This window comes from Hibiscus syriacus, unplaced genomic scaffold (assembly GCF_006381635.1).
Source record: "Hibiscus syriacus cultivar Baekdansim isolate YM2019G1 unplaced genomic scaffold, ASM638163v2 tig00002237_pilon, whole genome shotgun sequence".
NCBI lineage: Eukaryota > Viridiplantae > Streptophyta > Magnoliopsida > Malvales > Malvaceae > Hibiscus > Hibiscus syriacus.
Genome location: NW_024061918.1, coordinates 1,330,612 through 1,344,433, shown reverse-complemented (window position 1 = coordinate 1,344,433; position 13,822 = coordinate 1,330,612). Strand labels below are relative to the sequence as shown.

Here is a 13,822-nt window from a genome sequence, read left to right as displayed (position 1 = left end):
GAAAACTCCATATGAAATTTTCAAAAATAAAAAGCCTAACATTAGCTATTTTCATCCTTTTGGATGTAAATGTTTTGTTTTAAATAACGGTAAAGAAAACCTTGGCAATTTTGATGCTAAAAGTGATAAAGGAATTTTTCTGGATTATTCCTTAAATTCTAAAGCTTATCGAGTATTTAATAAAAGAACTTTAGTTGTAGAAGAGTCTATACATGTTGTTTTCGATGATAATCCCCTTCCGAGGAAGGATTCTTGTGTGAATGATGATGTAGGTATTATAAATACAAATGAAGTTAGACATGACGTTGAAGAACCATCATCAAAGGAGAAACAAAAGATGAGGTAACTCATGATCCTCTTGAGAATCCAACCATTGAAGAAAGGAAGATCTTATCCAAGAGAGTACAACTATGTCAAGGATGGTGATTATAGGTGATCATCCAAAGGGGTAACACTCGATCTTCTCTTAGAAATATTTGTAATTATGTTGCATTTATTTCATGCATAGAGCCTAAGAATATTAAAGAAGCATTAAAAGATGAACATTGGATTATGGCTATGCAAGAAGAATTAAATCAATTTGAGAGAAGTAAAGTATGGAACATTAGTTGAAAGGCCTAGTAATAAATCTATTGTAGGTACTAGATTGGTATTTAGGAATAAGCTTGATGAGATGGTAATATAGTGAGAAACAAGGCTAGACTTGTTGCTCAAGGGTATACTCAAGAAGAGGGCATGGACTATGATGAAACATACGCTCCCCTAGCTAGGATGGAGCAATTAGAATGTTATTAGCATTTGCATGTTTTCATGAATTTAAATTATATCAAATGGATGTTAAAAGTGCATTTTTAAATGGTTTTATAAAGAAAGAAGTGTATGTGGAACAACCTCTAGGTTTTGAAGATTCAAAATTTTTGAATCATGTTCTTAAATTAACAAAAGCGCTTTATGGTTTAAAACAAGCTCCTAGAGCTTGGTATGAAATTGTCAAACTTTTTAATTGAAAAAGGTTTTTCAAAAGGGAAGGTTGACACTACATTGTTTTTTAAAGCATAAAGGTAAAGATTTATTAGTAGTTCAAATTTATGTTGATGATATAATATTTGGTTCTACTAATGATGTTCTTTGCCAAGAATTTTCTAAGCTAATGCAAAGTGAGTTTGAGATGAGCATGATGGGAGAGCTCTCATTTTTCTTGGGACTCCAAATCAAGCAAAGAAAATGGCATCTTCATCAATCAAGCTAAGTACGTCAAAGATATGCTCAAGAAGTTTGGAATGGAAAATGGCAAACCTCATGACACTCCAATGAGCTCTTAACAAGCTTGACTTAGATAAAGGAGGTAATGTGTAGATGTTAAATTATAGGTCAATGATTGGCTCTTTGCTTTATCTAACTGCAAGTAGACCGGACATTATGTTTAGTGTTTGCTTATGTGCTAGATTTCAATAATGTCCTAAGGTACATTTACTAGTGTTAAGAGAATCTTTAGATACCTTAAGGACACTCCTAGTTTAGGACTTTGGTATCCTAGAGACTCTAGCTTTATCTTGCATGCTTTTTCTGATGCGGATTATGGAGGGTGCAAATTAGATAGGAAAAGCACCTCCGGTACTTGCCAATTCCTTGGAAATATGATGATTTCTTGGTTTTAAAAGAAACAAAATTGTGTTGCATTATCTACCACTGAAGCCGAATACATTTCAGCTGGTAGTTGTTGTGCACAAGTTTTATGGATGAAACAACAACTTTTTGATTATGGAATTGAAGTAGGTACCATTCCTATCAAGTGTTACAATACTAGTGCTATTTGTCTCACTAAAAACCCATCCAACACTCTAGAACTAAGCACATTGAAATAAGACATCACTTCATTAGAGACCATATCACTAAGGAAGATGTAGTTCTAGAATTTGTTGATACTTTGCACCAATTAGCGGATATCTTTACAAAACCTTTAGACAAGGAAAGATTTTGGACACTTAGGAGAGAATTAGGTTTGACCAACCTATCTTCACTTAGTGTTTAAAATAATTTTAGCACTTTTAAGACTAAATGAAAAATGCTTAGAATAGTAATTTTTTATTGCATTCATTGCTATTAGTTAGGGGGAGTTTATGATTCTTGATGAAAATTAACTTTATGTTCAAATATAGTTTAAAGATTAATTTGATTGTTTGAACGTGATTAATTTTCAATATATGAGTTGCCAATACCACTAGAGAAAATTAATTTAGCATTTTGTGTGTTTAAAATTGGATTTTAGCATTTTGGTGCAGAGGGAATCGATACACCCATGAGGGAACCGATTCCCCACACAAGGGAATCGATACCCCCTGGGGTTCTGGTTTTATCGGGTAGAACCCTTGGTTTTGGCTCAAAACCTCTCTTCTCTTCACGCCGTTTATCCCCTCTACTCTCTCATATCTCCATTCTTGCCTCAAAACAACGTTTTTAATCAATTCACTTTAAATATCATCTTCTAAACCTACTAGCATCATTAAAATCGTACAAACAACATCAAAATCCACTCAATCTCATCTTCCAAGGTAAATTTTTCTAAATTCTCTATTTCATTGATTTTGAACATAGGACTAGTTTTTAATTAGTTCTAGATAGAAATAGTGATCGGGCATTGATTGTTTAATGATTAGAAACTAGATATTACAACTAATTTCATCAAAAACAAAAGAATTTTCCAAAAAATTGAAATTTTTGAAATAAAAAATGTTTTTCAAATTATTGTGTTTTAATTGAATTATGTTGTTATGAAAACTATACATATATTGTTTTTCAAAATCTTATTTTTCAATAGTTTTCAAAAACTTTGCCCATTAGGATTGATTTAGAGAACCTTGAAATATTGAGGACTCAATTGAGTTTTGGGATTGATTGAATTGCATACGTGTGTTTTCTAAATTGCAGGTTATTCATTCTATTCCGATTTTCTAAACCATGTCCAATCCTAAACGTGCTAGGTCATCATCTAGTCGCTCACACCGTCAACCAAATCCACCTCCAAATCCTCCTTCTATTCCTGAAATTCCAATTCCTAATCCTAATCCAATTGATCCCAATATAACTATCCAAAATTCATGCTTCAATCATCCTGGTCCTAGAAATCATCGTTTTTGGTATTATCAATATTTCGACTCTTACAAAATTAGAGAAGAATATATCCCTTCTCGTCAAGCTATGTTAGATACTAATTTTAAATATCTTCCTCTTTTACAAGAGTGGAAATTTGATAACTTTGTGACCTTGAACCTATAGTTTACCATCAACTTGTTCGTATATTTTATTCTAATGCATTTTGTATCAAAAACCGAGCTCAAACTGAGACCATAGAAGTTCGTTCCTACCTCCTAGGATAATTCTTACATATTAACTCGGCTTACATAGCCAAGACATTAGGATTAGATAACGATGGTATTTCAAATGAAAAACAAATTTTAGGTTCTCATTATAAAAGAAGGGATAATGCGAGCGTCTTAGACCTTTATGAACGTTTTCTTCATCTAATGATTTCTTGGTGGTTTCGACCATCCGAAGGTCTTTATTCTACTCTTAGAGCCTTGGATCTTTGGTGGTTACATTGTTTCGAAAATAGTATTAAAATAAACATACCTCAGATCATTTTTGCTGAAATTATTGAAACCGTAAATCTTGTTCCTAACAAGAAACTCTGTTCATCTCTAGTTTACGGTTGCATTTTGAGTAATCTTTTTACTAAATCTGGGCTTAGAGTTGGTCTAGATTCCTCCTTTCCTCTAAAGAAACAAATTAATCTTCTTTCCTTAACGAGAGCGGGATGGATAAAGGATAAGGAAACCGGTGAATGGGTTCGATCTTCTGAAAATACTCCATAAGCTAGTTCTTCACGAGCTCCACCAGAAGCTGACGACGATCCCGAGCTTGAACAATTAATGCGAGACATCGATGAAGCCGAAGATGAGCCTGAACAGCCCGAGGAGCAAGAACAACAAACGCATCAAATGCCTCCATATTTTTAATCTTTTATGAAGACATTCGATTTCCGATATGCTACCATGGATTCGCGCTTTACTTTATAGAGTCCTATTTATCCACAATGGGAGCTCAACAATTAGAAATTCTCCGAGAGATGCGCACAAACATCGCTTCGATGAATGAACATATTGATGCACTCTCACATGAGATGGCCGCTATGCGAGCTCGTTTTCCTCCTCCCGATCCGGATGTTTGATTCTGTGTTTAGCGTTAGAACTTTGAACTAAAAGATTATTGTTTCAACATTTTGAATATTTTGGAATGTTTGATTTTGTGGATTGTTAGACTTTGGATTTGTTTAGATGTTTGAACTTATATATTTGGTGTGGTTAAATTTATTCATTATTGCATCATTTACATCATATTAGATATATGACCAATTTTGCCATGTCACAATAATTATGAATATTGATTATGAAACTAATGGCTAACGTTTCTCTTGATTGTGCTCTTAGAAGCTTAAACTATATATAATCAAATTGGCTAAGTGATTTGAAAACCTTGTTTAAATTCTTTTAAAATGTCTTTTTGATTTAACAAAAAGGGGGAGAAGTGTTAAATGTTTTAAATGGGAGAAATGAGAGAAGTGTTAAAGTAAGGGGAGTAATTTCAAAACTTGATTTCAAAATCTTAAAATTACTAAAATGTTTTGTTATATCAAAAAGGGGGAGATTGTTGAAAACATTTTGATATTTCGATATAACAAATTAAGTTAAATGAATTTTAAGATTTTCCAAAAAGATTTTCTAAGTATATTCGATATAATTATTCGAATATCAAAACATTACTCTAAATCTTTCAAAAGTCATTTTTAATCCTTACTCAAGTGTAAAATTAAGTTTTAATCTTAAAACAATTTCAAAATAATTTTACAAAGTATTTCGAACCGTTTCAAAGCCAAAAATTCCAGATTGCTTAGAGAGAACTGATTCTCCCCCAAGGGGGTACCGATTCCCCCCTGAATGGGTTGGCTCCGAGAATTCCAGTATGCTCGGAGGGAACCGATTCCCCCCAGGGGGTACCGATTCCCCCACTGTTCAACGGTCGAAATATTTGAATTTTACACTTAGGGAATCGATTCCCTATGAGGGGTACCGATTCCCCCCATGCTCCAAACTGTTTTATTAATTGATTTCACACTAAAACGACTATATTATCTTCATTAATGATCCTCAACGTTCAGAAGTGATTCAAGGTGTATTTAAGCAAGCTTAGAAGCCATTGATCAAGAATAAGAAATATCAAGCAATTAGAATCAAGAGAGAATCAAAGAGAAAGCATCAAACCTCAAGTTTGAGCATTTCAAGCCTATTTTTCATTCATTATTCATTTTGCTTTCAAGAACACTTATTGGGCTCAATTATATTCTTTCTTGAGTGTTCTTTTCTTTGTTCTAGAATTGTGCAAACAATCTACCTTGTGAGGATTTCCTTGTAAGTTTGCAAATTTGTATTGTTCTCTTTGGGAGAGAGTGTTTTCAAGAATTTTGGGTATAATTCTTGAGGGTTTGTAAGGTTACTCTTTGTCCTCAAAAGAAAGATAAATTAGTGAATTTGTGGAAAATCCTTAGTGTGGATAGCTAAGGTAGTGGACGTAACTTTGGTTGAGAAAGTCGAACCACTCTAAATCGCTGTGCAAATTTCTTTCAATTTTCTGCAAAAGCTTCCACCAAAATTTTAATTGTCAATTCACCCCCCTCTTGGCCATATTCGTCAATCGATTAACTCAACAGTTTTCAAAAATAATTCAATGTCCATTAAACTAAAATTTGAGCACAAAACTGTTTTCTAGGTACGTAGTACCGATACTGTTCTTACAGTATCGGTACTATATGAAAAGTACTGATAATGTTCATGTGGTATCAATACCAAAGGTAAGAGAAGTATCGATACTCTCTAGGTAGTATTGATACTGCCAGTTGTTTTCCAAATTGCTCAAATTTCAGAATACAAAATAGGTACCGATACCCAAGGGGGTACCGATACTACTTTTCACAGTGCTATCGATACCATGAATCATAGTATCGATACTGGTCAAACCCAACGGTCTTTAACGACTAGTTTATTTAAATATTACAAAGGTAGTACTGATACTCATTAAAGGAGTATCGATACTCATTAATGGAGTATCGATACTCATTAATGGAGTATCGATACTCATTAATGGAGTATCGATACTTATTAAAGGAGTACCGATACTCCCTGTCCTAAGCAGTTTTACTTTGTAGAAAATTAATCCCCAATGACTCTAGAACATACCCAATGGCTAGAAACACCACAAACTCATTTCAACATATAAAAACAAGTTGAGGGCACTTGAAGAAGGTTGGGACAACACCTATCCAAGCAATCAAACACAAGAAAAGAGATTTTCATTCTTATTATTCTTTTTCTTGTAAATATTAGTGTTTTGAGCTCATTGCAAATCTTTCTATTATTTTCTTGTGAGCTTAATTTTTGTAAACATCTTCCTTTTAAGAGATTTTTCTTGTTTACATCTTGTATTCCTTTGTAAAGGGAATTGATTCTAGGTTAGCATTTGAAAAGCTAGGAAGTTGTAAATATTATCTCTTTGTCAAGAAAAAAGAAAGAATAAATTAGTGAATTTGTTAGAAAATTCTAAGTGAGGAGCTTAGGTAGTGGACGTAGACTTGGTTGAGAAGTCGAACCACTATAAATCCTTGTACAAATTATTTCATCTTTATACTCTTACCCCCTAAACTCAAAAATCCAATTCATCCCCTTTTGACAAATTATTCGGTTGATCATTTGATCTTCATTGAATCCCAACACTTTTTATTACATATTTGGGTATTCTTTAGTATTAATATTAAAATTAAACGACATGATATTTTAAAAACCAATAGTATTAAAATTAAACATATGATATTTTAAAAACCAATAGTATTAAAATAAACATATGATATTTTAAAAACCAATAGTTTTATAATTAAACGATACGATATCTTTTATATGCATATGTTAAAAATTAAAGTCACGGTTCATTGATTTAGCACAAATATACAAATTAAAAATAAATTAAAAGTGAAGAGCAACCCTCCTGTTTTAAATGCAAAGAACACTCGTGCTTTAAATGCCAAGTAAACAAAACTTAGTGACCGTTGTTAACAACCAAATCTTTCTCACTTTCAGATACATGTACTTTTCTTCCAAGACAAGAAATTTAATGAACCCTATATAATTCCCAAACAACTTACACCGCCAAGGATTTGAACTTAACTCTTCTTTTGAATTACAATCAACCTCTCTTCTGTTCTTCATTAATTCTCCAAAGAACGCCGCTTTCTAATTTCTCTGGTTTTCTTCACTGGTCAAAGAGTATAGATTTGCTGAGGAAAATATGGATCTTCTGAGTTTGGATGATTTCAAGAACACAAAAACTGATCCCCAATGGACTGCTTTTGATTATTTGCTTAAGGCCGTGGAGGTGGACCAACAGAAAGCTGCGAAGGGAAGGTATGGTTCCAGCTCTTCGGAACATTTGCAGTGCAATGGAGGTGAATCCATGAGGAAGAAAAGGTCCATCCACAATGTCAACTGGGGACAGAAAACCCAAATACTAAGACAGAACAGAGAGGAACATGGAGTTGTAAAATATACTGCAAAACCACAGCGTTAGTACTGACCGGAAAGATAAACAGTAATTAAAAAAGAATAGATTCGTAAACTGTGTCGTGGTGTAACCACTACCTTAGAAACGAATTCGTCCCAATGTGTGTAATCGATGCAGTAGGCGGACCGTCCCCAGGTTAACACGGTCGTCCGAATTTCGTACACCCGAAACCGGAGTGGAGTGCTGATGGTCAGGGTTTTAAATCGCGGTCGCGGTCGCGTTTTCGGTTATTTCGGATTTACCGTGATTGTGGCCGTCGCGGGCGCTATTGCGGCCGTCGCGGGCGCTATTGCGGCCGTCGCGGGTAACTCGGACGACGGCGAAATCGTTATATCGCGGTCGAAATCACAGTTGCGGACCGTTTTTTAAAACCCTGCTGATGGTATTGCACTTCTGATCGGAAAGCATACAGGGTGAGTTGAGAAGTTAAATTCAGCTCGGCTATAAATAGGGTTAAAATCATTCATTCGTCCATATAAAAAATCAGAATTAAAATCATTCAGCTCTCATGAACAGATTCCTTGTGCTCCCCCATTGTTGTTGCCCCAGAGGTTCAGGCAACGCATTGAAGGAATGGGCGGAGGAAATTTGGTTTTCGTGATAGAGAAGAAACTGTTTTACTCGGACGTCAATCCGCAAGCCAGTCGACTTTCGATCCCTTCTCGCAAGTCCAATCGCATGCCTTTCTCACTGAGTCGGAGGCCCAACATTTGGAGGGGAAGAATAACGCCATTACTGCTCTCCTACTGGAACCATCAATGGTGGAAACAGAGGTAAACTTTAACAAGTGGAATATGGGGAAGACTTCAATGTATGTCATTAAAACAGCTTGGAATTCCGTGGTGAAGAACAATGGGCTAAGGGATACAAGTGTTGTCCGGCTCTGATCGTTCCGTGCCAACTCTACTTTATGCTTCGCTCTTCAAAAGCTCTGAGTTTTCCTAGTCGACAAGATTTGTGTTTTGTAGTATTGAACCTCTTTTGAATCATTTTTGTGATGCTATTGCGGATTATCGGATTTTGATAATTTTGAGTTTATGTAATCAACCAGGATGTTGATGATAAACAGAGTTTATTCATTACTTCTTTTTTGTGTTTTTGACCGTTTGATCCTTAGCAATTCAATAATCCTAATTTGCATGATGTATGTGTGTGTATACATTCAACATTTGGCTACAATTTGAGAAGCTACTTTCTTATCTATCAAGTAACGGATGTCCGTTTAAAACATCAAAGGCTCACGTGGTAAATTCTTCTGTTCTTAATTTGTTCCATCCAAACCTTGTATTTAATTCGAAATCCAAATGAGCATACAAACACTTGAATGGCTGCAATAGTTTCTGAAAATGGAACAGCTTTCAAGAATAGAAATATTATTTTGATGATATATTCACCCTGATCTTCTGTCAGTCTTTAGCTAAAAAGCTTGTGTTTCAAGCTAACAACCTTCAATCATTGTTGCATTCGATTTTGATGAATATAATGTATAAGTGGTGATTCAGAATTAGACGATACAATACAATGTAAAATTGGTGATTTAAAACTTTTTTTCGTATATAGAGTTACAATAACCAAAGCCAATGCTTATTATCAAATGAGCTTCAATCATTGTTGCATTCGATTTTCATTCACAGTATACATAATATGGCTTAACATGACCCTGTGATATCTGAGTTTTTTCCTCATAAATGTATATATTTATTTTTGATTATCACTCAAGTGATAGTGAGGTAATTAAAAGTATATGTAGTACTACAGATTAAAGGTAATAAATAAAATGTTTGTACATTCTCTGCTTCTCTCTATGATAACCGAAGAAAAAGATGATACAACTGAGTAAAATTTACATTAGGCTTTTGCCACTCTTTTCAATATTGGTAAACTGTGTAGCTCTTTCTCTTCTTTAGAAAGCTAAAGGCTTTCCCTATTTTTCTTCTCGATACTGATTTACGGAATGACTTCATTTCTAGAGATGAGGCTGGAGCCGGCATCGGATCTTCACTGCTTTCAACTGGCTTGTATTTCTCAACTGGCAATTGATCTTGTTGCCGTTGTTCTCGGAAGAGCACCAGAAGTTTTTGTGCCTTCTCCCTCCCTCTTCTTGTCCCATTTACTGAAATCAAAACCAGTGCAGGTATCACACCTTCTTGTAGGACCATTTGACTGCATTTCTCATGTCCAGTACAAAGAAGCAGAAGGCATGAAACAGCTTGCTCTTGTTCAATCGATTCCCCAGCATCAAGGACTGATGCCAGACCACTTATGAGACCAAAGGCCGATACAATCGCATCTTTTCCTGTTGGACTCGAAGCTATGTTTATCAAAACTGCAATGGATATCTCTATCCAAGTATGGTCACCCGAGACAACAAGCGACTGGAGGCCATTGACTATGCCTGCAAAAAGAAGGCTTGGAATGTTGGAGGGAACAGTAGAGAGGTTATAAAGAGTGTGAAGGGCATCAAGCTTGCATTGTGGATCAGTTTCACCACCAAGTAACCGAACTAAGAATGGTACAGCCGTACTTGAGCCTATGATAGCTTTGGCTTGTTCGAGGCAAGAGAGATTAAGATAGAGGGCGGCTGCTGATTCATGTGCATCGGAGCTGGAAATCATATTCTCCAGCAATTGAATTACTCCGGATGCTAACATCAATCCCTTGTTCCTGATTTTGTTATTGAAAAAGAACGGAGAAATAAAACTATAAGATTCACCTTAATTAGGACATATATAATGACAATCAAACTCGAGGAATACAGCGTTATGAATGAAAGACGTGACAATGTTCTTTCCCCTACTATTACTTTGACGCATTTGGTGTATCCGTTAATGAATCAAAGGCATTAAAGAGTAACAAACCTGTTATTGTTCACAGCAAGGTTAAAGAGAGCCATTGCACCAATTTCTTGAGCCATTGCATTCCCTTCATGCACAGCTGAACCTAGAAATCGCAATAATCCCTCAACAAAGCCATTAGCCCCCATAAAGATCCTGACTTCATCATCATCCTTCAGCAAAAGCCTTATTTGTTCCACGACTTTGCACCTTTTCTGCAAGTTCTCTTCTTCATTTAGGACAGATAGGAAATCCTGATAACTTTCTCGCTCAGAAACTTGCTCTTGTGGGCATGGAGATTCATTTTCAGCTTCATTAACACCCGCTTTCTCAACAGTTCCACTCTCCTCTAAAGGAACCACCTTAGCCCCCTTTAAGTTGCATGAAACGGCAATATCCTTTGATCTTGAACTTGCAGTCTCAGACTCGGACAAGGCAAGTCTCCAGTAGTTAAAATCAAGAGATTCAGGGGGACCATTGGGAATAGGAACTCCATTCTGTTCACACCAACTTGCGACGAGACCCTTAACACAGTTATTAGGAGTCAAAGAGAGATGTGGAAGCTTCTGTTGAGTCTTTGGGCAGGTGTCATACCCATCACTAAACCATTTCTCGATGCAGATCCTTTCATATGTTTGTCCAGAAGCAATTATGACTGGATCGTGCATAAGCTGCAATGATATTGGACATCGTAATTCTTCAGGGGGAAGGGGCATATGACCAGATCTAATATTTGGCTTGAAATTAAAAGAACTGAGCTTAGATAGCTGCCGCTCAAATGCCAGGCCATTACCACCTGCCCCTCCATCTTCAAGAGAACCCTGAACAGTGGGGGAACAAGGTGTTGAACCCTGCAAATCATTATCATCTGAAACCTCACTTCGAAATAACTTGGAGTATTTCCTCATGTGATGTAAAAGATAAGCCGCAATAGATTCCTTCCTCTTATCTTCCTCATCACGAGCTCTTTCTATCACCTTCTTGAGAGCCCTTCTTTCAGTTAGGGCTGCTCTTGAAGAAGTAATACCAAGTCTCGTAACAGCCTGGTGAAAAGACTCGAGCTCATTGTTATTGTTACAGTCATCAAATTTTCTCCCATGCTGAAGTAATTTAATGATTTCATCACCAACTTGCTTCTCAGATGGATCAAGTGAGAAAACAGTCCCCTCAAGTTCATTCACAATCTCTGAAATCTGAAGTTCAATCAAGTAATCAGAAATACTGTGAGTACAGTCTAAAGCAACATCTACTAGAGAATGTCACATTGGAAGGATCATACTGCAGGTAAATCCAATACAACCATGCCGAGGCATGTTTCCTTAAAAAATTACATAATCTTAATCTGAACAAGAATAAGGAATTATAAAAAACCACAGAGATAAAGTGGATAAATAAAACACCAGCAGCAGCACACCTTATTGAAACTGCTTGCCAAAAAGAGACCAGTATCACTTAAATACCCTAAAAATATTAAATACTCTTTGCAATTTTCAAACATTAGGTGGGTTTGTTTTATTAGGGGACCGGGGGAGCATTACCTGACATCCTATAGACTGTGGAACTATATCTTCTACGCGAATAAGACTATCAATAAGAGATATTTTGCCTTCTCGAACTTTGAAAGAACAGAATCTCCAGTAATAGCCTACATGAAGGGGGGGGGGGAATTCAATTATTAAACACTCTATAAGAGAGGAAGGAAATCTGTGGAAAACAATTTAAAAGTAATAACCACCATACTAAGAATCCACACGTGTACTAATACAATTATGCATGCACATATCCTGTTGGTGTGCCCAGAAAACAAAGTCTTACCAAGTAAAGTTTACTACATGTAGAACAGTGCTGAAGAACATTTTTGGCCTTCTCTAGAACCATATGCAATGAGCATAGAGCCTGAATGCCAGATTTGCTCATTGGCCGTGCTGATTCTAAGGAAGGGAATATTAACGAAACTTTGCAATAAATTGCCGAAAGTTTCTTACACAAATCTCCATGCAACTGCATAAGGGAAAAATCAAGAATAGAATTAAGAAAATGTTGAACATGGAAAACGTTTTGTCTTCTTTATCCTAAAATAACTCGCAACAAGTTTCAATCATTACCGCTACACTAGAAACAAAAGGCCTTTGATATTTAACAGTTAAAAAGAAACTTAGGAGATGGATGATGTCATCAAAAGGATTGTGCAGAAAGTGCATTTACAAAATATAAAAGTAATTATTGGCATAACCGAATGCTTTCAAATTCCTACCTTGGCATCGCTGGCTGTAAATAGATTCTCTTCAACCTCAGAAATATCCATAATTTAGCATTCACTGCAAGAAACCACTGAAATGCGTATCTACATCAACTGAAACGCATGAAAAAGTAGAACGTATACAGATGGTTACGAACTAACCATTAAATTAAAAAAAAAACAGAAACTTGAAATTACAAGTATAACTTTAAACTCTATTCCTTTAACTAACATAAAAATCTGAAAAATTCATTTTTATCCCCATTGACACGAATGTTCATGACCAATCATGCATGATGAACATCAATAAAACATATTCCAAAAACGAGAATCGCAATCAGCTTTAGTCAATATTCCAAAAACATAGCAACAGGTGAAAGACTAAGCAAAACCTATAATGAAACTCAAGAGATTTCCAACGTAGAAACATATAACGCACAAACAAGGAACTACCGAAACCAAAAAAAAAAGAAATGCTTCCTATTTTCTTAAAGAAAAATTCAAAAGGGATCGAATCTGAGCTGGGTTCCAAATTTAATATATATATATATATATATAACATACTGGGAAAAAAGGGGATAGCCAAGGTCCAAGGAGGCTTCATATAAAAGGTTGTTTTAGGGGGAATTAAGATCCAATCGGGGAACTAGGATTCTGAAGATCCAATCTCATTGTTGAATTAGGGTTTGAGGACTCAAAGATTTGTAGTTCGAGGTAGAGAATTTGTAAAGAGACGCACAGTAGCTGGAGAGAGAGAGAGAGAGATTTAACTGTTTGGTTATTATTGAAAGTAATATTTGGAAATGATTTAAAAAACAGTTTATTTTAAAGCGGGATAAAATATTTTAGGGTAAATTATTTTTGACATCTCATCTATTTTTATGTTTTTTGTTTTGATCACTCAAATTATTCTTGTATTTTTGCGTTCCTGGGTTAAGTTTGATTTTGTCAAAAAAAAAAGTTTAATGATAAAAAACATGAAAATAAATAGAGTACCAAATAGGTAGATTTATGGGAGAATATAAATTTATTGATTTTGTATTCGTATATTAACTATTTTTAATAGTTATTTTATAGTTTAAGG

The 13,822-nt window shown here is 35.3% G+C and overlaps 1 pseudogene; it reads right to left on the bottom strand.

The window, feature by feature from the left end:
- Window positions 1–9,458: 9,458 nt before the first annotated feature.
- Window positions 9,459–13,489, bottom strand: LOC120141772 (annotated as a pseudogene).
- Between the last annotated feature and the right edge of the window lie 333 nt (window positions 13,490–13,822).